This window comes from Bos taurus, chromosome 14 (assembly GCF_002263795.3).
Source record: "Bos taurus isolate L1 Dominette 01449 registration number 42190680 breed Hereford chromosome 14, ARS-UCD2.0, whole genome shotgun sequence".
In the NCBI taxonomy this organism is placed as follows: Eukaryota; Metazoa; Chordata; class Mammalia; order Artiodactyla; family Bovidae; genus Bos; species Bos taurus.
This window is the reverse complement of record NC_037341.1, coordinates 4,455,393-4,482,271: the sequence shown is the minus strand read 5'-3', so window position 1 is coordinate 4,482,271 and position 26,879 is coordinate 4,455,393. Positions and strand designations below refer to the sequence as shown.

General features: G+C 46.5%; 1 protein-coding gene across 5 annotated transcripts in view; it reads right to left on the bottom strand.

The window, feature by feature from the left end:
- Positions 1-26,879, bottom strand: part of FAM135B (family with sequence similarity 135 member B) — a 264,276-nt gene that overhangs the window by 169,602 nt on the left and 67,795 nt on the right. Inside the window, exon 1 of one of the 5 annotated variants that reach the window (XM_025001765.2) lies at positions 25,853-25,989. The exons of the other annotated variants lie outside the window; for them this stretch is intronic. The gene's annotated coding sequence lies outside the window, so the exon portion shown is untranslated. Of the gene's footprint in view, positions 1-25,852; positions 25,990-26,879 lie in introns of those variants that run through there. 5 annotated transcript variants of the gene reach the window in all.

The window sequence follows — 26,879 nt, the reverse complement described above, 5'->3', positions numbered from 1 at the left end:
AGCCTGAATAGGACTGGGTATTAATTCATTAATTGAAAGGAGTTGGATCACATATGCAAACCACCTTGCGTAGTCACACATTCAAATACAGTTTGGAATGTAAACCTCTCATTTGAATAAATATTTGCCTTTCCTGTCTCTGCAACAGTCTTTGCAAACTGCTCTTTCATCTCCTGGCCCCCAGCCCAGGAAGCCCTCCCACCCATTTGAGCTTCTACTCCCAACTTGCATGCACCTCCAGGACTGCTTCAGAGAACTCTCTAGGCCAGAAGACTAAGCAGCACTTTGCTATGTGTGAAGACATTAGCTAAATGGGGTAATTCACACTAAAGTGCGAATGAAGCCAACAGTGGGAGGGGAGCAGGGAGGAGAAGGCATTTTAAGGTGGGAGCTGAGTAAATCCTCTGTTTGTTGCAAGCACCTCAACTTTCTGAAACTCGGGGTCACCGCGGACACTCATCAGCCTGCCTACCTTGATCTTCCCCCTCAAAGTCACAAAGCCAAATTACTCAGTTGTCCACTGGCATCATATTTTTGAGCCAAATGGGAAAAGAACAGTGTTTTAGAATTAGACCTGAGTTTGAATCCCTCCACTTTTGAGCTTTGCAACCTTAGACAAGTAACCTAACATCTTCCGAGCCTCTAGTTTCTTACCTGTAAAATGGGTCTGGAGAGAATTAGATCAGCCCAAAACAGTCCTGGCACAAGAAGGGGACAGTGCGCTGAGCGTTGCTCTCTCTTCCCTGTGCCAGCCTCACTCCTCCTCTTTTCCCCTTCTCCAGGTCTCTGGAAAGGACTTTGAAATTACACCAAGTCACCTACATACGAACCCTCAAGTTGTGAACTCTCAAAGATTTGAACGTGTGTCCAGTCACGTAAGTTAGTTCGCATGTCTGGCATGCATTGTCACAGGTGCGCATCCCCTGCAAGGGCTTGTGCTTTTGCGAACTTTACTGTAGAGTATGTGTAGAGAACAGTAGAACAGTGTCTGTGTTTCCAGCCCAGGATGTCCAGTAGCAAGGGTAAAAGGAGCACTATGTAGATGATTGTGTTAGCTGGGTACCTAGGCTAACTTCGTTGGACTTACAAACCAATTGGACTTAAGAATGTGCTCTCAGAACAGAACTTGTTCGCATGTAGGGAACTTACTGCACCTCCCGGGCTATGTGCTGAAGATATTCTTACCAGATGTTTCTTCCCAAAAGAATCTCTTAGTTCAGTAAGCTTGGGAATCAGCAGATTATGCAAGGTTAATTCTTGAGCCTGAAGAACTTCTCACAACCTTTAAACACGATGCTACTTACAGCAACTCTTCAAGCCAAGGACTATGATGCTGATTTGTCCCAAAAATTAGAGGGAGAGGGTGGGATGATTTGGGAGAATGGCATTGAAACATGTATAATATCATATATGAAACAAGTCACAGTCTAGGGTCGATGCATGATACTGGATGCTTGGGGCTGATGCACTGGGACGACCCAGAGGGATGGTACGGGGAGGGAGGTGGGAGGAGGGTTCAGGATGGGGAACACATGTATACCTGTGGCAGATTCATGTTGATGTATGGCAAAACCAATACAATACTATAAAGTAATTAACCTCCAATTAAAATAAATTTATATTTAAAAAATTACATTTTAAGAATATGCTACATGCCATGAACATTGCTATCTACCAACAATGAACTTACTTCCTGAAACTTTGCTTACAGGCTGGAAGGGTATGTGCATTAGCAGAAAATCCCCTTTTGCCTGAAAGGATAATTATGATTTCAGTGTGGGGACCTCTGCATGGGCGTGACAGCTCAGTGAGTATCCAGGGGCTGGAACCTTCAAGCGGTTTACTTTCCAGTCCCCACTGAGCACATGCCAGGCATCTGCCCTCCTTTGTGCCCACCCTTTGTTCTTTTGCATTATCTCTGTGTGTGCCTCTCAGAGTCTCTGATATCCTGGGAAGCAGAGCAGAGTGTGAGACAAAATAAGTATCCACAATAATGATGGTTGAAAGGATGGATGGAGGACTGAATGGATGGACGGATGGATGGACAGATGGGTAGATGGATGGATGGACAGATGAGTAGATGGATGGATGGATGGATGGAAAGATGGATGATGGAGGAATGGATGAGTGGGTGGGTAGATGGATGGATGGATGGATGATGGATAGATGGGTGAATGGAAAGGTGGGTAGATAGATGGATGGATGGAAAGATGGATGGATGGACAGATGGGTAAATGGATGGATGGACAGATGGAAGGATGGAAAGATGGATGAATATGAATGGACAGATGAATAGATGAATGGATGGATGATGGAAGAATGGATGGATGGATGGGTGGGTGGATGGATGGATGGATGGATGGTGGATAGATGGATGGATGGTGAAGAGACAGAATGATATGAGAGTCAAAGTGCTAATCAAGGATTCATACCACCCATATTGAAACCCAGATCTTCCATGAGCACATATATGCCTGTGACTCCACCTCTTCGTTTACAAAACAAGTGACCTGCATGAGTCAGTAGAGACCATGGGGCACGTGATGGGCCAGAGAATAGCACCCCAAGCCCCAGTGATAGTGGCTTTTGAGCTACGTAGATCTGGAGCTGCCCAATCTATTTTCCAACAGAAAAGACAAACATCTTCCTTACTAGGTGAAATCTCCTGACATCAATTGTTGGAAATAAATTTAATAATTTTCAAAACCATCTGCAGTCTAAACAAATTCCATCTGTGGAACGTGTTTGTCCCAAGGGCCACCAGCTCATGAGATGTGGAGCAGATAGTCATGAGCTGGTGTTTATTCAGCGGCCTCCGGGCTTTACCACAACATCAACCTTCCACCGGTTCTGGGACTGCTTATGATCATCATCCCCACTTGACAGAGGAGAGGATAGAGGCTCAGGGAGGTTAAGTAAGTAACTTCCCTGTCACCAGACAGCAGGGTCAGAGCTGGGTGACCTGGGAGAGCCTCCTCCTGTGAATGGCACGGAAGCTCATGTTCCTTGTCCTTGGCATCAGCTCTCACTCAACCCCACAGCAGCCCTGAGAGGTTCTGATTTTCCTGGTGAGTCCACTGAGGCTCAGAGAGTCCCCAGTAGAGTGCAGGCAGGTCCCAACTCAGGTCTGTGCGACTGAAAACAGCAGTGCCGCAGGTAGCTGCAGGCTGTGCACAGGGCTTCCCTGGGGCTCAGCTGGTAAAGAATCCGCCTGCAGTGCAGGAGACCCGGGTTCAATTCCTGGGTCAGGAAGATCCCCTGGAGAAGGGACAGGCTACCCACTCCAGTATTTTTGGGTTTCCCTAGTGGCTCAGCTGGTAAAGAATCTGCCTGCAATGTGGGAGACCTGGATTCAATATCTGGGTAGGGAAGATCCCTTGGAGAAGGGAATGGCTACGCACTCTAATCTGGCCTGGAGAATTCCATAGACTGTATAGTCTATGAGGTTGCAAAGAGTCAGACACAGCTGCACGACTTTCACTGTGCACATACAAGGAAGCTGGTACTTCATGCAATTTCCTGAAAGATGGGGGAAGGAAACACATATAACCATTTAAGGAAAATCATTTAACAGCGTGGTACAATTAGGTCACTGTGACCCTTCTCAAGACTTTCATTTTCCCCTATTTCTCTACCTTTCTCCACCCTACTCTTTTTAAATTAGCCCCACTGACCCAGCAGGACATTCCTGATGTAGTAAGTTGACGCCTTTGCCTTTCTCTGCGGGCCCATGTCTGCAAGGGAAACATGCCCCGAATCCCAAGTGCTATTTATCTAATAAGACTGCAGTTACCTTAATTATATTTCAATGTCTCCACTTGTCCGAGAAATTTGCCTGCACCGCCCTGCCATATCTCTGCTTCTCTAGCCACCTCATGGTCTCTGGGTCCTCTAAGGAATTCCCCACAGAACTGCCAGCCCCCAAACAGAAGGAGCCTGGCGGGGAGACGGCACACCGCTGGGTTAGCGGCTAGCGTGGAAGGTCTCCTACTTTGCATTGCAGATGTGTTCCACACCAAGCCAGACAAAGCTCAGAAGCCAGAGAAGCACTAAGGTGGGGTGGGGGCGGGGCAGGTGAGGCTCACACCTGAGCTTCTGCATCTAGTCTCTGCCGCTCACCACCTGGACGGCCTTGGTGCCATCACCCGACCTCGTTGAGATTCAGTCCTGTTAGATTTCAGAGTTTGGATCAGTGCAGGTATAATGATGAATGTCATCCTCCCAGGCCCCAGGTGGGTCTCCTTGGGATCAGGTCTCATTTACTCAGCAAACATTTACAGAGTGCACGCTCAGTGCCAAATAGTGCGCTCGGCACCGCGCACGCGAACACGAAAGTGGATTGATGGTCCCTGTGCTTCGTGGGGAGAAAGCAGGAAAATTCTGACTCACAAAGACTTGTGTGATCTTAACCCCTCTGCTGCTTAAAAAAAAGACAAGTTTAGGCAGATGATTTAACTCTGAAGCACCTCATTTTCGTTATTTGCACAAAGAGAATAGTTACCTTTTCCCATATGCCTGTGATGACTAAAATAATACAGGGTAAATCCCTACCACAGTCTTTGGATCACAGCCAGTACTTCACAAATCAAGGCAGTTATTCAACTGATAACCTGTGAACAGGATGCAGGGTATCAGGGCTTCACTGTCAGTATCCCTGGCAAAAATTCATTTCATTTATTTTCTGTTTAAGGACCTCAGTTTACCCATCTGTGCAATGGAAGGGCAGTTCTGCCTCCTGAGAAGAACCCAGGTTTTGGGGGCAGACTTGCACCGGAAGGCTAGCTCTGCCCGTTACTGAGCAGCGTGACCTTGGGCTCTGGGACCTCTGAGGGCTCCTTTCACAGACCTCTAAATCCTGTGTGTACCCTTGACCTTGTGTCCATAAGGGAAGAATGGTGGCCAGCATGTGGCAGGCTCCATTATCACTGAGAGTGAATAAAGGAGAGAAAGTGATCAAATTAAAGACAGCCACTTTACAGCTCTGCTATAAAAGACCGTATGAACTAGCGAACACTCATTCTTGATTCTTTTCAGTCTCCATCTAAACTACCAAGTCCCCAGCACACGGGCATGAGGTAGGGAGGATGGAAAAGGGACTACAGCCTGAGCAGATTCAACTTGTCCTTCCTCCCCAGCATCCTGCTGTTTAGTTGCTAAGTTGTATCCGACTCTTTGCAACCCCATTGAGTGTAGCCCGCCAAGCTACTCTGTCCATGGAATCTCCCAGGCAAGAATACTGGAGTGGGTTGCCATTCCTTCTCCAGGGGATGTTCCCAACCTGGGGATCCAACCTGCATCTCTCTCTTAGGTAGACTGTCCACCACTGAGCCACCTGGGATTCCCAGATACTGTTAGTGAGGGCTCCATAAATAGTCTGTGGATGCACTCAGTCATTTATTCAAACCTCACAGCAACTTTCTGTATAACAACTGTTGCACTGGGGAAGTTGAGGTACATGGCAGAAGTGCAGATTCGAACACAGATTTTCCTCCATAAGCTTCCACTCTGTCCACCTTGGCACACACAGGAGAACCTCACCCAGAGCTGAAGGTGCTCTGACTCAGCTCGCCTGGTCTCCCAACCCAGAGAGCATCAGCAGGAGCCCATCTGGTTCCCTGGCCTGGACCTACTGCCAGCCAGCACCTGCCTCTGCCCCAAAGGACGTGCACGCCCCTCCCTCACAAGCATCTGTAGGGGGCACGTGGCTCATTCAGTCATGTAACCAAAGCATCTGCAGAAACACACCAAACATGTATCCAAGGAGGTGTCCTTGGCTGAGTTGCCCCAGATCCCAGCTCCCTTGTGCCTGAGCCAGGGTGTACAGTCCACACTCAAGTTTGGAGAGCAAGGTGGTTAATCACCCCCAATCTTGAGCTGCCCAAGAATCGGCGAGCTATTCCAGTAGATTGAGATCACTGGTGTGCATCTGTGATCCTACGTGGGGTCTGGCTCTGTGACAGGTGAAATGTTTCCGGGAGATCTGGAGCCAGAGAGCCGGAGTGCCGAGCCCCACGGTGGGGATGGATCTCAAAAACATTAAAGGCAGGCACAAAAAGGTCACATATTGAGTGACTCCATTCATAAGAAACGTTCAGGACATGCATATGCACAGAGAAGGCAGTGTGGGGTTTCCAAGCACTGGGGAGGGACGTGGAGGTGAGTGATGCTAAATGAGCAGAGGCTGTCCCTCTAGGGCGGTGACACTAAAGGGGATACTTGCACAACCCTGAATGTGCTCAGGGCCACTGAATTGTACACTTCAAGTTGTAACGTTGATGTTTTGTGAATTCTATCTCAGTTGAAAAGATGTCATCTCCAATAGCACACATGCTTGCACTAGGCAACTCCCCTATCCAACAGCTCAGGAAACACTACTTCATTCTGAAAATAACTCATAATTTTCTTACGTCTTTGCTCTGACATCAAGGTCACCTGCCCCTCCTGGATTCCACTTGCTGTGGTTTAGAATCCACAGATTAAGCCTCCTTCTCCCATAGGACAGGGCTTTAAGAGTCTGACACCAGAGCTCGTGTCCCAAGAGCATTTTCCTCAGAAGATGGCACGTGCTGGGATCGTTCAGCCCCAGACAAGAGAGAGGCGCTGTCAACAACCCTTGCTCACTGCACCCCCAAGTTGTCTTCTGGACCAGCTGGGGCAGAAGACATGTCCCGCCCCTGGACATGGCATCTAAGTGCACGGCAGCCCTGGGGCCTCTGCCCACCCTCGGCTCAGCGTGGGGTTCTCCTGGACCTCAGCCTGCTCGTCTTTGTCAGCTCCAGACAACACAGCCTGGTAACGAGGTTCTGCACCTCTGATCTTCAAGGACTGTGATGCTGGGTCAGCTACTTGACATCTTCTGTAAAACAGGGAAAGACTGCCATTCTGCACCCGCCAGGGCGGTGAGGAGTCACAGCACAGACACTCCAGCATGTAAGTGCAGAGGCACCGACTGGCTTTTCAAGGGTATAAGGGACATCCGTAGCCCAAAGGATGCTGCTGAAAATATTAATAGCAGCTCTCCTATGGGTTCTCCCATTAAATCTGCTCAACTTAACCTCGTTACCTTCCTTCCTCATGCCTTCAGGCCTCAGGGAGCTAATAACAGATGCTCTCAGTACACAGGAGAGGGAGCCGTGGGTTTTACTAGAAATCAGTCAAGTTCAGAGACTCCAGAGGGAGGGGTCCAGCTTATCAACCTGCAGACCCAACCTCAGGGTGTGGACTGAAGGCTTGACTGGGGGACAGGGCAGATGTGAGAGGGTCTGGCAGGTGGGGTGGGGGAGAAGGTGGTGTAGGGAGCAAAGAATGGGTGGACAACATCCCCCCAAGTGCAGGGGCAGGGCTTTCATTCATCTTAAGGCAGCACGTTAATGTGACCATTTTAAATGTGTAGTGAAAGGCTTTCCGGAGCAGCCATGGAAAATATGCTATTGAGACACCCGCACTCAGACCCCAAGAGAAAGTGCTAAACACGCTCTGTGCTCAGTGCACACCCCACTGGCCCTGTCTCCAGCCTCTGCTTCCCTCGATTCATCACCCAGTCAATTCCTTGGGGTACTCTTGTTCAAAGACAGACTAGGAGCACACTGTGCACTTTCTTACTAGAACTTGAACTGGTTCCTCCAGACTCTGGAACAGTTCGTTCTACCATACTCCCTTGCTGTGGATATTTGGTCTCGAACTCCCTATTGATAGAAGAATGATAGGAGCAACTGATGCCAACTAAATAACAGAAGAATTGATGGTGGTGTTGGAGAAGACTCTTGTGAGTCTCTTGGACTGCAAGATCAAACCAGTCAATCCTAAAAGAAATCAACCCTGAATGTTCATTGGAAGGACTAACGCTGAAGCTAAAGCTCCAATACTTTGGCCACCTGATGCAAAGAACTGACTCATTAGAAAAGACCCTGATGCTGGGAAAGACTGAAGGCAGGAGGAGAAGGGGACGACAGGAGGATGAGATGGTTGGATGGCATCACCAACTCAATGCACATGAATCTGAGCAAACTCCAGGAGATAGTGAAGGACAGGGAAGGCTGGTGTGCTCCAGTTCATGGGGATCCCAAAGAGTCAGACACAGCTTAGTAACTGAAAAGCAATAACAAATAGAAGCAATAATAATATCTGTTTAAAGAAACACCCATTTAGGACCTATCACATACCATCATCTTAAGGAACCCGTGTGTCTTTATTTTCCAGGGAACGTCCCAGTTGACATCCAACTGTCCTGGCAGAATTGTTAACAGGTCCTCACTCAGGCTCAGAAGCAACCAGATATGAACAAGACATTCTCTGGTCCATGGCAACCCCCTAAGAGATACCTCATGATCACATGAGCACTGCCCATTTACAAAGAATGCACTGGAGGCTCAGACAGATGAATTATTTCAGCCAAGTGTCAGAGAAGGATTCAATCTAGCTGGTCTGAAACAGAGGCTGAGTGCTAATCTCTCCCCCAATCCTTTTCTCTCAGCATGAGTGGTTTTCAGATAGTACGCCTAAAACCCCAGGGCAGGGGAGAACCCATTCTTAGAACTCATCAAGAGAACTCAAGGTAACCAAGTAGGTGGAACTTGAAGAGTCTCCCACCCCTACTACCGTCAGCAGATCAAGCCTCTTTTCTCTGTTTTACAGAGGGGGAGGGAGGGCTTTTATAGGAGTTCCTTGGGGGGAAAGTCTATTATTTACAAAACTGAACAAACTCCCCTCCCATCCAGGCTGCCACATAACATTGAGCAGAGTTCCCTGTGCTACACAGTAGGGAGGGGAGTTTGGGGTTTTCCTGGTGATCATATATGGATATAAGAGTTGGAAGAGATGGGAATACCAGACCACCTGATCTGCCTCTTGAGAAACTTGTATGCAGGTCAGGAAGCAACAGTTAGAACTGGACATGGAACAACAGACTGGTTCCAAATAGGAAAAGGAGTTCGTCAAGGCTGTATATTGTCACCCTGTTTATTTAACTTATATGCAGAGTACATCATGAGAAACGCTGGACTGGAAGAAACACAAGCTGGAATCAAGATTGCCGGGAGAAATATCAATATCCTCATATATGCAGATGACACCACCATTATGGCAGAAAGTGAAGAGGAACTCAAAAGCCTCTTGATGAAAGTGAAAGTGGAGAGTGAAAAAGTTGGCTTAAAGCTCAACATTCAGAAAATGAAGATCATGGCACCTGGTCCCACCACTTCATGGGAAATAGATGGAGAAACAGTGGAAACAGTGTCAGACTTTATTTTTCTGAGCTCCAAAATCACTACAGATGGTGATTGCAGCCATGAAATTAAAAGACGCTTACTCCTTGGAAGGAAAGTTATGACCAACCTAGACAGCATATTCAAAAGCAGAGACATTACTTTGCCAACAAAGGTTTGTCTAGTCAAGGCTATGGTTTTTCCAATAGTCATGTATGGATGTGAGAGTTGGACTGTGAAGAAGGCTGAGCACCAAAGAATTGATGCTTTTAAACTGTGGTGTTGGAGAAGACTCTTGAGAGTCCCTTGGACTGCAAGGAGATCCAACCAGTCCATTCTGAAGGAGATCAGCCCTGGGATTTCTTTGGAAGGAATGATGCTAAAGCTGAAACTCCAGTACTTTGGCCACCTCATGCGAAGAGTTGACTCATTGGAAAAGACTCTGATGCTGGGAGGGATTGGGGGCAGGAGGAGAAGGGGACGACAGAGGATGAGATGGCTGGATGGCATCACTGACTCGATGCACGTGAGTCTCAGTGAACTCTGCGAGTTGGTGATGGACAGGGAGGCCTGGCATGCTGAGATTCATGGGGTCGCAAAGAGTCGGACACGACTGAGTGACTGATCTGATCTGATAAAGAAAGCTGAGTGCCAAAGAACTTATGATTTTGAACTGTGGTGTTGGAGAAGACTCTTGAGAGTCCCTTGGACTACAAGGAGATCCAACCAGTCCATCCTAAAGGAGATCAGTCCTGAATATTCATTGGAAGGACTGATGCTGAAGCTGAAACTCCAATACTTAGGCCACCTGATGTGAAGAACCGACTCATTGGAAAAGACTCTGATGCTGGGAAATATTGAGGGCAGGAGGAGAAGGGGACAACAGAGGATGAGCTGGTTGGATGGCATCACTGATGCGATGGACATGAGTTTGAGTAAACTCTGGGAGTTGGTGATGGACAGGGAGGCATGACGTGCTGTGCTCCATGGGGTCACAGAGAGTCACATGACTGAATGACTGAACTGAACTGAACTGGGGAGTTTGGGCAAGAGTGGATACATGTATATGTATTGCGGAGTCCCTTTGCTGTCCACCTGAAACTATCATATTATTAATCAGCTATACCCCAATACAAAGTAAAAAGCTTAATAAGATAAATCAATAAAAAATAAACAGAATTTCAATTTTGCTTACTGAAGGCCTGGAACAATGCTGGGCATACTGGGTCCCCAATAAAGGCTAACCAAACAAACAGATGAACTATAATCAATATTGAATATCTTCCCAGGTTGATGGCTAGTTTGAACATGACTGACACAGACTTCACATTCATAGCAAAATTCACTACCAAAATATTGAAGTCAGAATCATCCAATCCCAGCGGCAGAGGGTATCACACAGAGGGAAAAACAACAGAAGTCCTAATTACAAAGGAATCCTTGAGGTCACCTGACCTTGCAGGTAAAAAGTATGCCCTTGGCAAGGTTATACAGAAAAGCAAAGCCATGAACACATATTATTATCTGCTGAAACTACCTAGAAAACCACATACTTTTTATTTTCTCCTGAAAACCAGCCTTTGATCAGCACCCATCCTCTCTGATCCCCCAGTGCCTGGAAGTGCATCATTATATTTATCCAGGGCATAGATAATTCCTCATTTGCTTGCCTTCCCCATCAGGCCAGAAGCCTCAGGGACTTGGTTTTTTCATATCTAATTCCTCAGGGGCTCTGAAGAGTACTTAGTGCTGTGTAAAGATTCAATAAATATCAGATGTGTGGATGGAGGTTTGGGGCTTCCCAGGTGGCGCGAGAGGTAAAGAACCTGCCTGCTAGTGCTGGAGACCTAAGAGACGAGGGCTCAGTCAATGTGCTGGGAAGATCCCCTGGAGGAGGGCATGGCAACCCACTCCAGTATTCTTTCCTGGAGAATCCCATGGACAGAGGAGTCTGGTAGGCTACAGTCCTTAGGGTTGCACAGAGTCGGACACGACTGAGGCAATTTAGCATGCACGCACAGATGGATGTTTGGGGTGAAAGATTTCCCCTGTGCTGGCTCTCTTTGGAATGTGGGCTCAGGTGTTCTGGGTGCATTGCAAGACTTGGCGGGGATTCTGTGTGCTGTGCTGTGCTTAGCCACTCAGTCGTGTCCGGCTCTTTGTGATCCCATGACTGTGGCACGCCAGGCTCCTCTGTCCCTGGGATTCTCCAGGCCAGAATACTGGAGTGGGTTGCCATGCCTCTTCCAGGGGATCTTCCCAAGCCAGAGATCGAACCCAGGTCTCCTGCATTGCAGGCAGATTCTTTACCACCAGAGCCACCATGGAAGCCCAAAAATACTGTGGTGGGTAGCCTATCCCTTCTCCAGGGGATATTCCCGATCCAGGAATCAAACTGGGGTCTCCTGCATTGCAGGCAGATTCTTTACCATCTGAGCCACCAGGGAAGCCCAGGCTGGCATTCTGCTTGAGGTCAAAAGGAAGGCTGGCTAATGCTGAAGCCAGAGATATCACAGCTAGGATGGGACTTAAGGAGAATATGAGTGTCCCAGACTGGGAGACCACATGGCCATTTACCCAGAGCCCATCTAGAACAGCATGCTGCCTGTTATCAGTTCTGGAGTGGCTGGGGAGTAGGATACAGTTCCGAGGATCAGAGAGCAGGTGGTGGACCTAAAACCTGGTCATTTCCACAAGTTTTGATGTGTATCCCTGGTTTATCCCAGGCTCACCTGCCACCCACCACCTCTGGATGGAAGTAGGAGGAAGGAAAGAAAGAGAGGAGGAGGACAGGGAGAGATGCGTCAGGGAAAGTAGGTCAGACACCTACTCTTCCAGCAGAACCCCAAATGTGGAGACGATGCTTCCAACCCGAGGAATCCCCTCTGATTCCTTAGCACGCTGCTGCTCAACCCATGTTTAAACCCCCCAGAGACAGGGAACTTCTACCTTACAAGGCCGCCACGGCCATTTCCCCCCGAGGCTACTCAGTCTCACTCCACACTTATGGGCAGGGACTCTTTCCCCTGACTTTAGGCACCTCCCTATCCAACATTCTAAGTTGCCCTGAATGGGTCCCTGTTCTAAGAAGGGTTGAGAAATGCTGTCTAAGATGAAGAATTGAAACATTGGTGGACTATGTACAGTTTGCTGTCCAACATCTGGCGAGTTTGCAGAAACTAAGCCGTCAGCCGTGTCAAGACCTCTGATGACATTCCACAGTGCTGAGTGGGCAAGCTGGCGATTTAGGAAACTCACAAAATGTTTGAGGTCCAAGGAAAGACCTCTTAGTCCTCTAAGATTATCTAACTAAGCATATGTTTATAAAATTTTGAGCCTGGATACTCTTCTATATATGAAATACTTGTTGGCATTATATCAAAGGAGATTTCAATGCTCACCCAAGCTTAGGAGAAACTGGGTTAGGCAGCTGTCAAGACTGCAGGACTTCTCAGTTCAGTTCAGTCGCTCAGTCGTACCCGACTCTTTGCAACCCCATGAATCGCAGCACGCCAGGCCTCCCTGTTCATCACCATCTTCCGGAGTTCATTCAGACTCATGTCCATCAAGTCAGTGATGCCATCCAACCATCTCATCCTCTGTCGTCCCCTTCTCCTCCTGCCCCTAAACACTCCCAGCATCAGGGTCTTTTCCAATGAGTCAACTCTTCGCATGAGGTGGCCAAAGTACTGGAGTTTCAGCTTTAGCATCATTCCTTCCAAAGAACACCCAGGACTGATCTCAGAGCCTTTAATAAGACAATTTCCTCTGTGACAATCCAAGCAAATCTAGCACAGGGTATCTCTCTACCTTCCTTGATTGTGATAATCCTATTTTGTAGGTTATCACCTGGACTAATAGACTACAGTCCACTTCTTGAGAAAAGCTATTAAATAATATGATCGAATTCCCATTAAAGATAAGGAAATTCTCATTTACCAGCTCTGCAACCCGAGCACATCACGGACACTTTCAGAGCCTTGGCTGCTTCCTCTGAATTCCCACCTCCAGCTCCAGACAGAAGAGAAATAACTATAAAATCAGGAGTGAGCACACGGGAGCCCTATGGTACTCACACCACCCTTCTTCCCTGAGTGATAGCCACACACTTGCAAGGGACCCATCTGTTTACCAGCCCAGGCTCTGAGCCAAATGTTGGTCCCAGAGACATCTTCACATCTATTTTCCCAGCCTTCAGCAAAAAGAAAGAAAAATGGCCTTTTAACCCAGCTGACACAGCGCTGGGACCTGGAAAGTCTAAGGAGGCCAGTCTTTCTAGTGAACGCAGTGTTTTTCCCTTCAGAGGTCATGACCAATTGCATTTCCTTTCTCAGGAGCTGGGTGATGAATGTGGCTGATGGACAAGAAGTATCACCTCTGGGTGACACGTTTTAGGGGAAAGTGAACTCACCTCCTCACTTTTGAGCACCGCCTGGCTTAGGTAGATCTTCACAGAAAGTAGAGCTCTGGGAAGCTAGGCTTGGTTTTCCTGGATGAGCTCTGTCTTTCACAGATATTTATATTGTTCACAGGCCAGTCAAGAGGCTTATAAACAGTTATTGAGTGCTTACTATGTGTGTGTCCCTGGCGTGTGTGTGTGTGTGTGTGTGTGTGTGTGTGTGTTAGGGAGAATTGGCAGAAGCTCTCCAAACAAAAGGGCTCTTGTGCACAGAGAAAAAGAAAGAACAGTCAAGGGTAAACTCCTAATTCGTGGGGCTTTTAGGAGCCTGCAGACTCAGAATTACCTGGAACATTTCCTTTCAGACACAACCAACCTTTCCCGTGGGTGTGACACATGCAGGATATTTCTGGTATTGTTCTAGGTCCTCTAAAGCCTGGACACTTACAGATCATGGATCTATTATTTTATTTGGAAACAGAATTCACATTCAAGAGGCAAACATGATGGGAATGTAAATAGGTGCAGCCATTAGGGAAAACGGTATGGAGGTCCTTCAAAAATTAAATCCAGAGCTAATATATTATCTAGCAATCCCACTTCAGAGTATTCCTATGAAAAGGATTCTGCTGCTATGAAAAATAAACTTTCTTCACAGTGTTACACAGAGATTATTTGATTTAAACATTACAACAATTCAAAAAAGAACAGGACTTTTTATAACAATCCAAACAAGAATGGGTTTTTTTTACCCTGTTCTACAGGGGACAAAACTGGACACCAAACAGCAGAAGAGGCTTCCCAATGCCAGTGGAGAGCCAGGCTGGACGCTGTGCTCAGGACACAGTGACCCTGACACACTTCCCCCTTTGGCACATTCTACACACTCTTCTGCAGCTCTCTCTACCCATTCCTTTCCCGGAAGACATACAACCCTCAACATCCATCCAGCCATTCATTTTTTTTAAATTCCTGAGTTTTGATTAGCACAGGGCAGAAGTCCTCAACTGGAGGGAAAGGCCATTTTTTCTGGCAATATCTGGAGGCATTTTGGGCTCTTACAACCAGAGAGAGTCACTGGCATGTGGTGAGTAGAGGCCTGAGATGCAACTAACTTCAATACAGTAGTATCAAGGTTGAGAAATTCTGTGTAGAGTGTATATAGTGAAAATTATAGGGACTTCCCTGGCGGTTCAGTAGCTAAGACTCCAGGCTCCCAATGCAGGGGGCTCAGGTTTGATCCCTGGTCAGGGAACTGGATCCCGGATGCCTCAAGTAAGAGTTCACACACTGCAACTAAAGATCCCACACGCCGCAACTAAGAGAGAGAAGCCAAATAAAACAATACATATTTTTTTTAAAAAGAAAATCATATGCCAAGAAAATTCTGCATTGTTTCATGTTTTTATACATTAAACTAACCAATCTTCAAAATGGCATTATGAGATGAGTAAAACTACTGTTCTGTTTAAGTGGAGGAAGTGGAAAGCTCAGAGTTGACTGCAGTTGCTCTGCATCATGCTAATGCTATGCTAAGTCACTTCAGTCGTGTCCGACTCGGTGTGACCCCATAGACGGCAGCCCATCAGGCTCCGCCATCCCTGGGATTCTCCAGGCAAGAACACTGGAGTGGGTTGCCATTTCCTTCTCCAATGCATGAAAGAGAAAAGTGAAAGTGAAGTCGCTCAGTCGTGTCCGACTCTTAGCGACCCCATGGGCTGCAGCCTACCAGGCTCCTCCGTCCATGGATCTCCCAGGCAAGAGTACTGGAGTGGGGTGCCATATCCTTCTCCAATGCATGAAAGAGAAAAGTGAAAGTGAAGTCGCTGAGTCGTGTCCAACTCTTCGAGACCCCGTGGACTGCAGCCTACCAGGCTCCTCCTTCCATGGATCTCCCAGGCAAGAGTACTGGAGTGTGGTGCCATTGCCTTCTCCGGCTCTGCATCATAGAATGGAGACTGACACCCTAAAGTCTAGCCTCAGAGGCGCACACACTCTAAACTGCCCTTCATGGTATAAGAAGACACTGCCTGTATTTTCCTCTGGTGGTCGAAGCGGGAGGCTCCGCAGCAGACACAGTAAAACCAAGGCCAGGATGACTGGGGTGTCACCTGGTATAGCCACAGTGCCCACAGCATAGCTGGAGAAAGCAGAGCGCAACGGGGCTGAAGTTATCAGGATAGGCTCCAGGCCCAGGAAGGGTTGAAAGGCCTCTGGGCTGACGTCCTCAGTGGCCTAAGAGGATCGTGTCCCGGGATGACTGTAAATAGTGAATGCAAGAGTCTGTGTGGCAGGCAGCCTCTAAGATGGCCCCAGGAACCCCAGCTCCTGGGATGCATGCCCTTGTGGACCCTCTTTCAAGACCACAAACATCCTGGTTCCACTCTGCTTGCTCTGTCAGATAAACCCGCCACAGGGTCGTAAGCTGCCCCACGGCAAGGGCCAGCCATAAAGGGACTGAGGGACATCCCCAGCCAACAGTCTGTGGGACCCAAGTCCTGCCAATGCCCTTTGAGTGAACCAGGCAGGGGACCATCCTTAAAAGGACCGCAGCCCCGGACAGCACCTTAGCGGCACCCAGGTGAGAGACCTGGGCTAGACTACCCGGCTGAGCCACAGCCACCCGCCTGACCCACGGCCACCGTGAGATAATACACGTTTGCCCTTTCAAGCTGATAACCTTTGTGCTAATTTATTTTACAGCATAGAAAACGAATACAGCGTGCCTATCAGATGCTTTCTGCAGGCTGTTTCAAACCCTCTTGGCCTCACCCGGCTCTGATTCCAACCATCTCAGAGCAGACTGAACTGTTTGGGCTCCAATCACCTTCATGCATGTAGGTGGAATCTGATCTTACCTTGCCTGATTCTTAAAAAAAAAAACACTTTAATTTAATAAAGGACATGGAAACCCATAGCTGTAATCAAACTCAGTAAGTAAACCCTGAAAACCTTCTCTACACAGCCATGAACAAAGAAGGATGCCGGCTTTTGCCAATTCTATTCAACATAGTACAGCAATTCCTAGCCAGAGCCAGTGGCCAAGAAAGAGATATGAAGGCATCCATATATGGAAGGACAGAGCAATGTTTTCTCTGTTTGCAGATGTCATTACCTTGTATGTAGAAACCATTACAGTCATCACACATATAAACACACACATATACGCAAACAGCAGGATACACACACATTTTCAGAGCAATTAAATGAATCTAGCAAGGTTGCTGATACAAATCAACATGCAAAATCATTTCTGTTTTTATACACTAACAATGAACAATGCAAAACAGAATAAAATTCATAGGAGTAAACAGAACCAATGAGGCAAAACACCTGTATATACACATACATATATATACACATACATATAAAGATATATATACACACACATACACATGTATACACACACATATACACACATACACACATATATGCACATACACATATATGCGCACATACACATATATACACACACATATACACATACATATAAAGATACATATATACACATATATACATACATACACACATATACACACATACACACATGTACACATACATATAAAGATACATATACACACATACACATATATACACACATATACACATACACACATACATGCACATACACATATATACACACATACACACATATATACATACAAATAAAGATACATATATACATATGCACACATGGACACATACATGTATACATGCATGATGAGATAGATCTTCGTTCACCTTGCCTGATGCTTACCACACCCCTCCCTCCTCCCACCTGCTTGACCTCATGCATGTCCAGTCTGGAAGTGCAGGGGAGTTACTTTGCTGGGGAACAACCCTTGACCACAGGCAGGCAGGAACAATGGATAAACAGTCTCCTCTCTCCTGCCACCCAGGATGGGCATCAGAGATGCAGTGTAAGCTGGCTCCCAGGTGAAGCTCTATGCTGCCCGTTGGAGTGTGGAACCACTTGGGGTAGAGCTGGCTCCAGGTACCCCCTGCACGGGCTGGCCCTCCTTCCTTGGAATCACTCTCCCCAGAGCTATGGGCACACGGGCCTTTGTCTCTAGTTCTGCTTTCTGGACCAGCTGGGCTGAGATAGACAATATGTAGCACAGAGGGAGGTGCAGTCAATGGGAACTATTGAGCCTTCTCTCTCTATGGCTGGGTGACCCCAACTGTGCCCCTTTGACTTTGAAAGTTTTACAAGTCCATAGCTTTTTACTTTGTTCTCACGGCCTCTCGCCTTCCTGGGGCACAAAGCTCTTGGGCAATGAACAGGTTTTGGAATCACATTAATGAAGAGCTTTCTTCTTAACTCTCTCCTTCCCGCATCCCCGCCTTCTTTCCGCACCACCACCACCCTGTCCTTCCTGCCTTGTTGATACTTCCCAACTTAGGTTTCCTCCATCTCACCATCTGTTCATACTTCCAAGTCTGCTCATCTGTTCCCTCTGCTTCCCTCCCACCTTATGCTTAATACTTTTAAGATTTTTTTTTTTTTGATGGACCATTTTTAAAGCTGCTACTGAATTTGTTACAACATTGCTTCTGTTTTGTGTTTTGGTCTATTTTGGTTCAAGGCATGTGGGATTTTAGCTCTCTGACCAGGGATCAAATTGGCACCCCCTGCATTGGAAAGTGGATTCTTAACCACTGGAACTCCAGGGAAGTTCCTAGTTAATTCTTTTCTTTAAGTTTTAACTTCAGGACAGGTAGTTTACGATATTGTGATGGTTTCTGCCATACCTCAACATGAATCAGCCATAGTATACATATGTTCCCTCCCTCGTAAGCCTCCCTCGCACCTCCCTCCCCATCCCACCTTTCCAGGTTGTCACCGAGTACCAGCCTTGGGTTTCCTGCATTGTGCAGCAAATTCCCGCTGGCTATCTATTTTATATATGGTAATGGATGTTTCAATGCTACTCTCTCAAACCATCACACCTTCTCCCTCCCCCACTGTATCCAAAAGTCTGATCTGTTTCCATTGCTGCCCTTGGGTAGATTCCTCAGTACTATCTTTCTAGATTCCATATGTATGTGTTAATATATAACATTTGTCTTTCTCTTTCCGACTTACTTCACTCTGTATAATAGGCTCTAGGTTCATTCATCTAATTAGAACCAACTCAAAGGCATTCCTTTTTATAGCTGAGCAATATCTCACCATGTATATGTATGACAGCTTCTTGCTTCCAAGTCCTAGCTACTGTAAATAGTGCTGCAATGAACACTGGGGTACATGTGTCTTTTTCAATTATGGCTTCCTCAGGGTATATGCCCAGTAGTGGAATCACTGGGTCATATCGTAGTTTTATTCTTAGTTTTTTCTTCATTCATTTTTTAAATATTCCTAGTTTTTAAAGGAATCTCCTGACTGAGCGACTTCACTTTCACTTTTCACTTTCACGCATTGGAGAGGGAAATGGCAACCCACTCCGGTGTTCTTGCCTGGAGAATCCCAGGGACGGGGGAGCCTAGTGAGAGTCGGACACAACCGAAACGACTTAGCAGCAGCCATACTGTTCTCCATAGTGGCTGTATCATTTTCTGCACATCCTCTCCAGTATTGACTGTTTGCACACCTTTTGATGATGTCCATGCTGCTCAGTGTGAGATGATACCTCAGCGTAGTTTTGATTTGCATTTCTCTAGTAATGAGCGACACTGAGCATCTTTTCATGTGTTGATTAGCCATCTGTATGTCTTCTTTGGAGAAATTTCTGTTTAAGGCTTCTGCCCACTTTTTGATTGGGTTGTTTGCTTTTCCAGTACTGAGCTTCATGAGCTGCTTATATATTTTGGAGATTTTTACTTTCATGCATTGGAGAGGGAAATGGCAACCCACCCCGGTGTTCTTGCCTGGAGAATCCCAGGGATGGGGGAGCCTGGTGAGCTGCCGTCTATGGGGTCGCACAGAGTCGGACACGACTGAAACGACTTAGCAGCAGCCATACTGTTTATGTCAAAGCCATACAACTTTGACAGTGGTCTCATTTGCTATTATTTTCTCTCATTCTGAGGGTTGTCTTGACACCTTGCTTATAGTTTCCTCTAGCTAATTAAGCATTCTTTTTTTTAATTTTTTGTTTTATATTGGAGTACCATTATGCTGGGAGGGATTGGGGGCAGGAGGAAAAGGGGACGCCAGAGGATGAGATGGCTGGATGGCATCACCAACTCGATGGACGTGAGTTTGAGTGAACTCCAGGAGATGGTGATGGACAGGGAGGCCTGGCGTGCTGCGATTCATGGGGTCACAAAGAGTCAGACAGGACTGAGCGACTGAACTGAACTAACCATTGATTAACAATGTTGTGTTCAGGTGAACACCAAAGGTTATACATATATATGTATCTATTCTTTTTCACCCAATTAAGTTGTTACAGTATGTTGAGCAGAGTTCCCTGTGCCATACACTTGCTCCTTATTTTTAACAACTCATGTGAAAGGGCATCCTATCCTGTAATCTAGGACATCTGCCCCAAGGACCCCTGTTCAGTCTAAACATCCTTTATTCTAGATCTTGGAAGAACCTCAAGCATTTGTCTGCCTTAAATTATTCATTTTTCTCCAAAAATGCCACAAACTCAACTGGGAGAAGGATGAAATCTCTCATCTAGCTTTTGAGTATGTCGTGCATGCATGCTAAGCCACTTCAGTTGTGTCTTACTCTGTGCGACCCTATGAATCATAGCCCCCCAGGCTCCTCTGTCCACGGGCATTATCCAGGCAAGAATACTGGAATGGGTTTCCATGCCCTCCTCCAGGGGATCTTCCCAACGCAGGGATTAAACCTATGCCTCTTATGTCTCTTGCATTGGCAGGCAGGTTCTTTACCACTAGCACCACCTGGAGAGCCCTCGACTATGTCACTCAGTTCAGTCGCTCAGTCGTGTCCAACTCTTGGCGACCCCATGAATCCCAGCACACCAGGCTTCCCTGTCCATCACCAACTCCTGGAGTTCACTCAAACTCATGCCCAACGAGTCAGTGATGCCATCCAGCCATCTCATCCTCTGTCGTCCCCTTCTCCTCCTGCCCCCAATCCCTCCCAGCATCAGAGTATTTTCCAATGAGTCAACTCTTCGCATGAGGTGGCCAAAGTACTGGAGTTTCAGTTTTAACATCATTCCTTCCAAAGAACACCCAGGACTGATTTCCTTTAGAATGGACTGGTTGGATCTCCTTGCAGTCCAAGGGACTCTCAAGAGTCTTGTCCAACACCACAGTTCAAAAGCATCAATTCTTTGGTGCTCAGCTTTCTTCACAGTCCAACTCTCACATCCATACATGACCACTGGAAAAACCATAGCCATGACTAGACAGACCTTTGTTGGCAAAGTAATGTCTCTGCTTTTGAATATGCTATCTAGGTTGGTCATAACTTTCCTTCCAAGGAGTAAGCGTCTTTTAATTTCATGGCTGCAATCACCATCTGCAGTGATTTTGGAGCCCCAAAAAAATAAAGTCTCACACTGTTTCTACTGTTTCTCCTTCTATTTGACATGAAATGATGGGACCAGATGCCATGATCTTCGTTTTCTGAATGTTGAGCTTTAAGCCAACTTTTTCACTCTCCACTTTCACTTTCATCAAGAGGCTTTTTAGTTCCTCTTCACTTTCTGCCATAAGGGTGGTGTCATCTGCATATCTGAGGTTATTGAGATTTCTCCCAGCAATCTTGATTCCAGCTTGTGCTTCTTCCAGCCCAGCGTTTCTCATGATGTACTCTGCATATAAGTTAAATAAGCAGGGTGACAATATACAGCCTTGACGTACTCCTTTTCCTATTTGGAACCAGTTTGTTGTTCATGTCCAGTTGTTGCTTCCTGACCTGCATACAGGTTTCTCAAAAGGCAGATCAGGTGGTCTGGTATTCCCATCTCTTTCAGAATTTTCCACAGTTTATTGCGATCCACACAATCAAAGGCTTTGGCATAGTCAATAAAGCAGGAATGTTTTTCTGGAACTCTCTTGCTTTTTCCATGATCCAGCAGATGTTGGCAATTTGATCTCTGGTTCCTCTGCCTTTTCTCAAACCAGCTTGAACATCAGGAAGTTCACAGTTCATGTATTACTGAAGCCTGGCTTGGAGAATGTTGAGCATTACTTTACTAGCATGTGAGATGAGTGCAATTGTGTGGTAGTTTGAGCATTCTTTGGCATTGCCTTTCTTTGGGATTGGAATGAAAACTGACGTTTTCCAGTCCTGTGGCCACTGCAGAGTTTTCCAAATTTGCTGGCATATTGAGTGCAACACTTTCACAGCATCATCTTTCAGGATTTGAAATAGCTCAACTAGGACTATGTCACTACTCTTTATTAAATTAATGATAAATAGGATAAAGAAAGAATGGAAAAAGACACTTTTCTCTTGAATACTGCTGACAATTTCAATGTAAATCTGCAAGCTGCTCATTTCTGTGTTCAAAGAGAAGGGTTGGAATAAAAGAACATATTTTTTTCAAGCAATTCTCTGCTTTGAGCCCACAGTTTGACAGGCCCCATTGCCACTTTCCAGCAAGGCCAACAACATGGCCCTCCTCATGCATTTGAGACCTTGTGAGATGACACAATAAAATATACAGCAATTCAAGGGAGAAGGTAACGAGTGCTTTTCACCTCCCTGTTTACCTTGGCTAAGCCAACAACCCTTACCTCTCAACACCTCACCTCCCATGCCGACTGTATTTCCAAAAGCAAGAACATGAAGAATCCAAACTTCTACAGCCTGAGAAATGTGTCTATAGATCAGTGACTTTAAATCAAGATACTTAGGACCTTCTGGGATAACTTAATAATTCAAGCCACTTAAAATTCCCTGGTGGCGGGGTGGGGGGGCACTTCCCCGGTGGTCCAGTGGTTAAGACTCTACCCTCCCAATGCAAGGGGAGCCCGGGTTCAATCCATGGTTGGGGAACCAGATCCCCTGCTGCAATTGAGACCCCACATGTGGCAACACAGATCCTGTGAGCTGCAACTAAGCCCTGGAGCAGCCAATTTTTTTTTTTTTAAGTCCCTTGGGTCACACGCACATGCGCACACATGCACACACACACACACACACACACACCACAAAATGGGAAGCTCATTAACACCTGGGGCAGCTCATTCAGTTTCCACCTAAATAATGAACACACAGGATTTTCGATTTGTCTTTATAAGGATGTGATCTGTGACAAGTCACCTACCCACTAACCCTCAGCTTCTTCATCTATAATCAAAACCATAATGGGCCGGCATGGCTCCCCCACAAGGGGTGGAAGTGATGATTACAGGAAATAATACAAATGGAGTAGAACTCTGAAATATTAGGAGCTTCCCTCTTCCATGCAGACGACTGTCCCAGCACTGTCTTTCATCTGGGGCCACTGGGCATCCAGCCTTCCCCAGTCCCAGAAGAGAGACAGTGCATTTAAATTGAAGACATAGAAAGAGAAAATTGGGCCCCTGATTTTAAGTTTCAAAATAGACTTTTGAATGTAATGAGAAAGACCAAAATTTGACAGCAAACATTTTGGAATTTCAAAAGTCTAGGAATTCCAGCCTGAATAGTAGCTTTAGAACATTACAGTGTAATCTATTCTTCCCCTTCTTCAAACTAGAAATTACCAACGTTTTACTGGAACAGGGCAATTTGAGAGTTGGTTGAAAGGAGGAATGATGCCACATTCTCTGTAAGAGGCTCCATGCTCTTCCCCACCTGCAAACTCGGCCAGGTATCCCTACTTACAGAGACAATGAGTCTCTCCTGACAACCTCTGTGCAGACTGCCCCTGTATCTGCTCATCCTAGGTCAGGCTTGGGGACACAGCAAGTCCTCAGTGTTTTCCAGGCACTGACTTGTGTCCTAGAAAAAGGACCTCAAAGTGTTCATGGAGCCAGACATGGAAGGAGGCCCTGGGCTAAGAGATGAGAGGTTAAGACTAAGGCTCCTGTAAGGAGATATAAAATTCAAATGATGTTGATGAGGGCAGATAATAAAAAAGGATTAAACAATTCCATCTCCCAACCTCCACCCTCACCTCCGATACTGTGACTTTCTGCAAGCCCAAGAACTTGGCTTCAACCTCACAGAAGAGTAAAGAGAGATTCTGGACTCTATGGCTGCTATTTATAACCTGGAGATTAGAATAGAAATGAAGTTCAGTGTCAGAAAAAGAGCTACATCCCTTGTAAACCTGGGTTGGTGAGCTACATCACCATGAGCTAAGGGCCTCACATGGTGTCTGGTTGGTGAGCTGTAACCGTGAGCTAAGGGCCTCACATGGTGTCTGGCTGGTGAGCTGTCACCTGAGCTAAGGGCCTCGCACAGTGTCTGGTTGGTGAGCTGTAACTGTGAGCTAAGGGCCTCGCATGGTGTCTGATTGGTAAGCTATGTCACCGTGAGCTAAGGGCCTCACACGGTGTCTGGTTGGTGAGCTGTCACCTGAGCTAAGGGCCTCGCACAGTGTCTGGTTGGTGAGCTATGTCACCCTGAGCTAAGGGCCTCACACAGTGTCTGGTTGGTGAGCTGTCACCTGAGCTAAGGGCCTCGCACGGTGTCTGGTTGGTGAGCTATGTCACCCTGAGCTAAGGGCCTCGCACGGTGTCTGGTTGGTGAGCTGTCACCTGAGCTAAGGGCCTGGCATGTTGTCTGATTGGTGAGCAATGTCACCCTGAGCTAAGGGCCTCGCACGGTGTCTGGTTGGTGAGCTGTCACCGCGAGCTAAGGGCCTGGTATGGTGTCTGGTTGGTGAGCTGTCACCGCGAGCTAAGGACCTGGTACAGTGTCTGGTTGGTGAGCTGTCACCTGAGCTAAGGGCCTCCCTCAGTATCTGATTGGTGAGCTATGTCACCTGAGCTAAGGACCTCGCACGATGTCTGATCTGGAGCAGCTGTAAACTAAGTAGCAGCTTCCTCCCCGGGATGTTGAACTGACCCTGACCTTCCTGCAAATCTCTACAGTTTAGCTGTCTGTGGTGACAGTGACAAAGGATTTAATCACAGAATTTTTGCCTGGTGGGGAAATTGCTGGGCTGCCTCCTTCAATATAGAATTTGGCACTGAAACCATGGCAGGTTAAGAGACACCCCAGGACACAGCAAAGGAGCAGCAGAAATCGGGTTGGGACGGTCTCTGATTCATAATAGGGTCCCTTCCACTTTCCATGAAGCTTCCCAAAGAGCAAAGGCCTTTGCAGGAGATCATCAGTGATTTAAGTGGCTGAAGATAGAAGGTCAAGAGGCAGTTAATTAATATAAAGAGCCAATTAAGAGGACATTGTCTCAAGGGAATCCTTTACTCTCTGGAGTCTAAGAATGAAAGGCAGTGATATAGTAACTTACTCTAATAATCCCTCAGCTCCCCTTAGGCCCATCCCCTGAAAAATAGTTTTATCTACTTCCTCTGTCAAACATCTCCACTGGCTTCCCAATGTCTGGAGACTAAAGTCCTTCCCTTTGGCATAGCACACAAGGCTGTCCTTGATATGGCTTGAAGGTACTTTCTTAGCTTCATCTCTCACCCTAGCCTTCCAGGCAACCTCCTCTTCAACCCTTTGACATTTTCTGAGCCATACAACACATTGCATTTTACAAATATTATTTCTTAGGTAGTTATTCAAAGTGTCCTTATGCACAGATATTGTGTAACCTTGGTGGCTCAGATGGTAAAGCATCTGTCTGCAATGCAGGAGACCCGGGTTTGATCCCTGGGTTGGGAAGATCCCCTGGAGAAGGAAATGGCAACGCACTCCAGTATTCCTGCCTGGAAAATCCCATGGATGGAGGAGCCTGGTAGGCTACAGTCCATGGGGTCACAAAGAGTCAGACAGGACTGAGCAACTCCACTTCACGAGGCTCAGTTAGCCGTAGTTTGTTTACTCCGCTGATTTGCCTCTTACTTTACAACAAGCCCATCACAAATGCATCCCAAAGCTATGTAGGGCCAAACACGTGGTCATCGCTATCTTTTACTAAATCTCAAAATTACACACTCTTAAGTATCACCGTTAATAACAAGATCTGTCACTAAGTGAGTGATCAGTCTTTGCCAGGAGTTCTCCCAAATATTTCATATTCGTGGACTATTTGACCCTTACAATGACCTTGGAGGTGGGGGAGATTAACCTAATGTTAAGCTGGAAAAGACTCAGAAAGGGCAAGTCACTTGACCAAAGCTCAAATGGAGTAAATGAAAAATGGAACTGGATCCCAAAGCACATACTTTTGGGCACTGTATTTCAGCCATAAGCACTTACTTGGAAGCATCGGGTGTAACTGGGAGATCAAGGATCACTCTGAGTAGGCTCCATGTAAATGAGATGTGGCTGTGGAGGGAGATGAGACAGAGCCCACTCCTGTATCCATAAAACTGTTGAGAGGGAAGGCAGGTGTTCTCCTGACAGTGGCCATATTAGAATGTCCATTGTTCAGAAGGACTCCACTCATTGGCTTCATTGAGCATTCCATTTGGAATGGCTCTAGTGCAATGGAGATGAAAGGGGCAGCTAAGCCTTCTTAATGCGTTCTCTTTAGAGCACATGATTAGCATCCTCCAGGCTTGGCTTTCCATCCTGGTTTCACCTCTTTGAATAAGAACCTTATTTGAACGCTGAGCTTTCTCATGAGCTTTGGGGAACAACCGGGCTGGTAGGCACTGTCCTTGGTGCTGAAGCCACACAAAGGAGGCTTAGTTCATGGCATCCAAGCGTTTACAGGAACTGGAGAATTTTAGTACAATTTGGTAAGCACAGCACAAAGGGAACATATGCCTCAAACTATACATCAATAGACTGCACCAAATGACTAGTAATCAAATGTAAAGGTGCTTCACTTCACTTACAATCTTACAAACATGAATTAAAAATTGTAATATGATATTAATTCACACTGACCAGATGGCCAAATGAAAAAGGTAGATGAAGCCAAGTGTAAGAGGATGTGAAAGTGTCAGTCACTCAGTCGTGTCTGACTCTTTGTGACCCCATGGACTGCAGCCCACCAGGCTCCTCTGTCCATGGAATTTCCCAGTTAAGAATACTGGAATGGGTTGCCATTCCCTTCTCTGGGGGATCTTCCTGACCCAAGGATCCAACCTGGGTCTCCTGTATTGCAGGCAGACTCTTTATCATCTGAGCCACCAGGAAAGCCCAAATGCTTAACTTCCTTTGCAATCTTACAAACACAAATTAAAAATTGTAATATGATATTAGTTCACACTGACCAGATGGCCAAAATGAAAAAGGCAGATGATGCCAAGTGTAAGAGGATGTGAAATAAATGAAA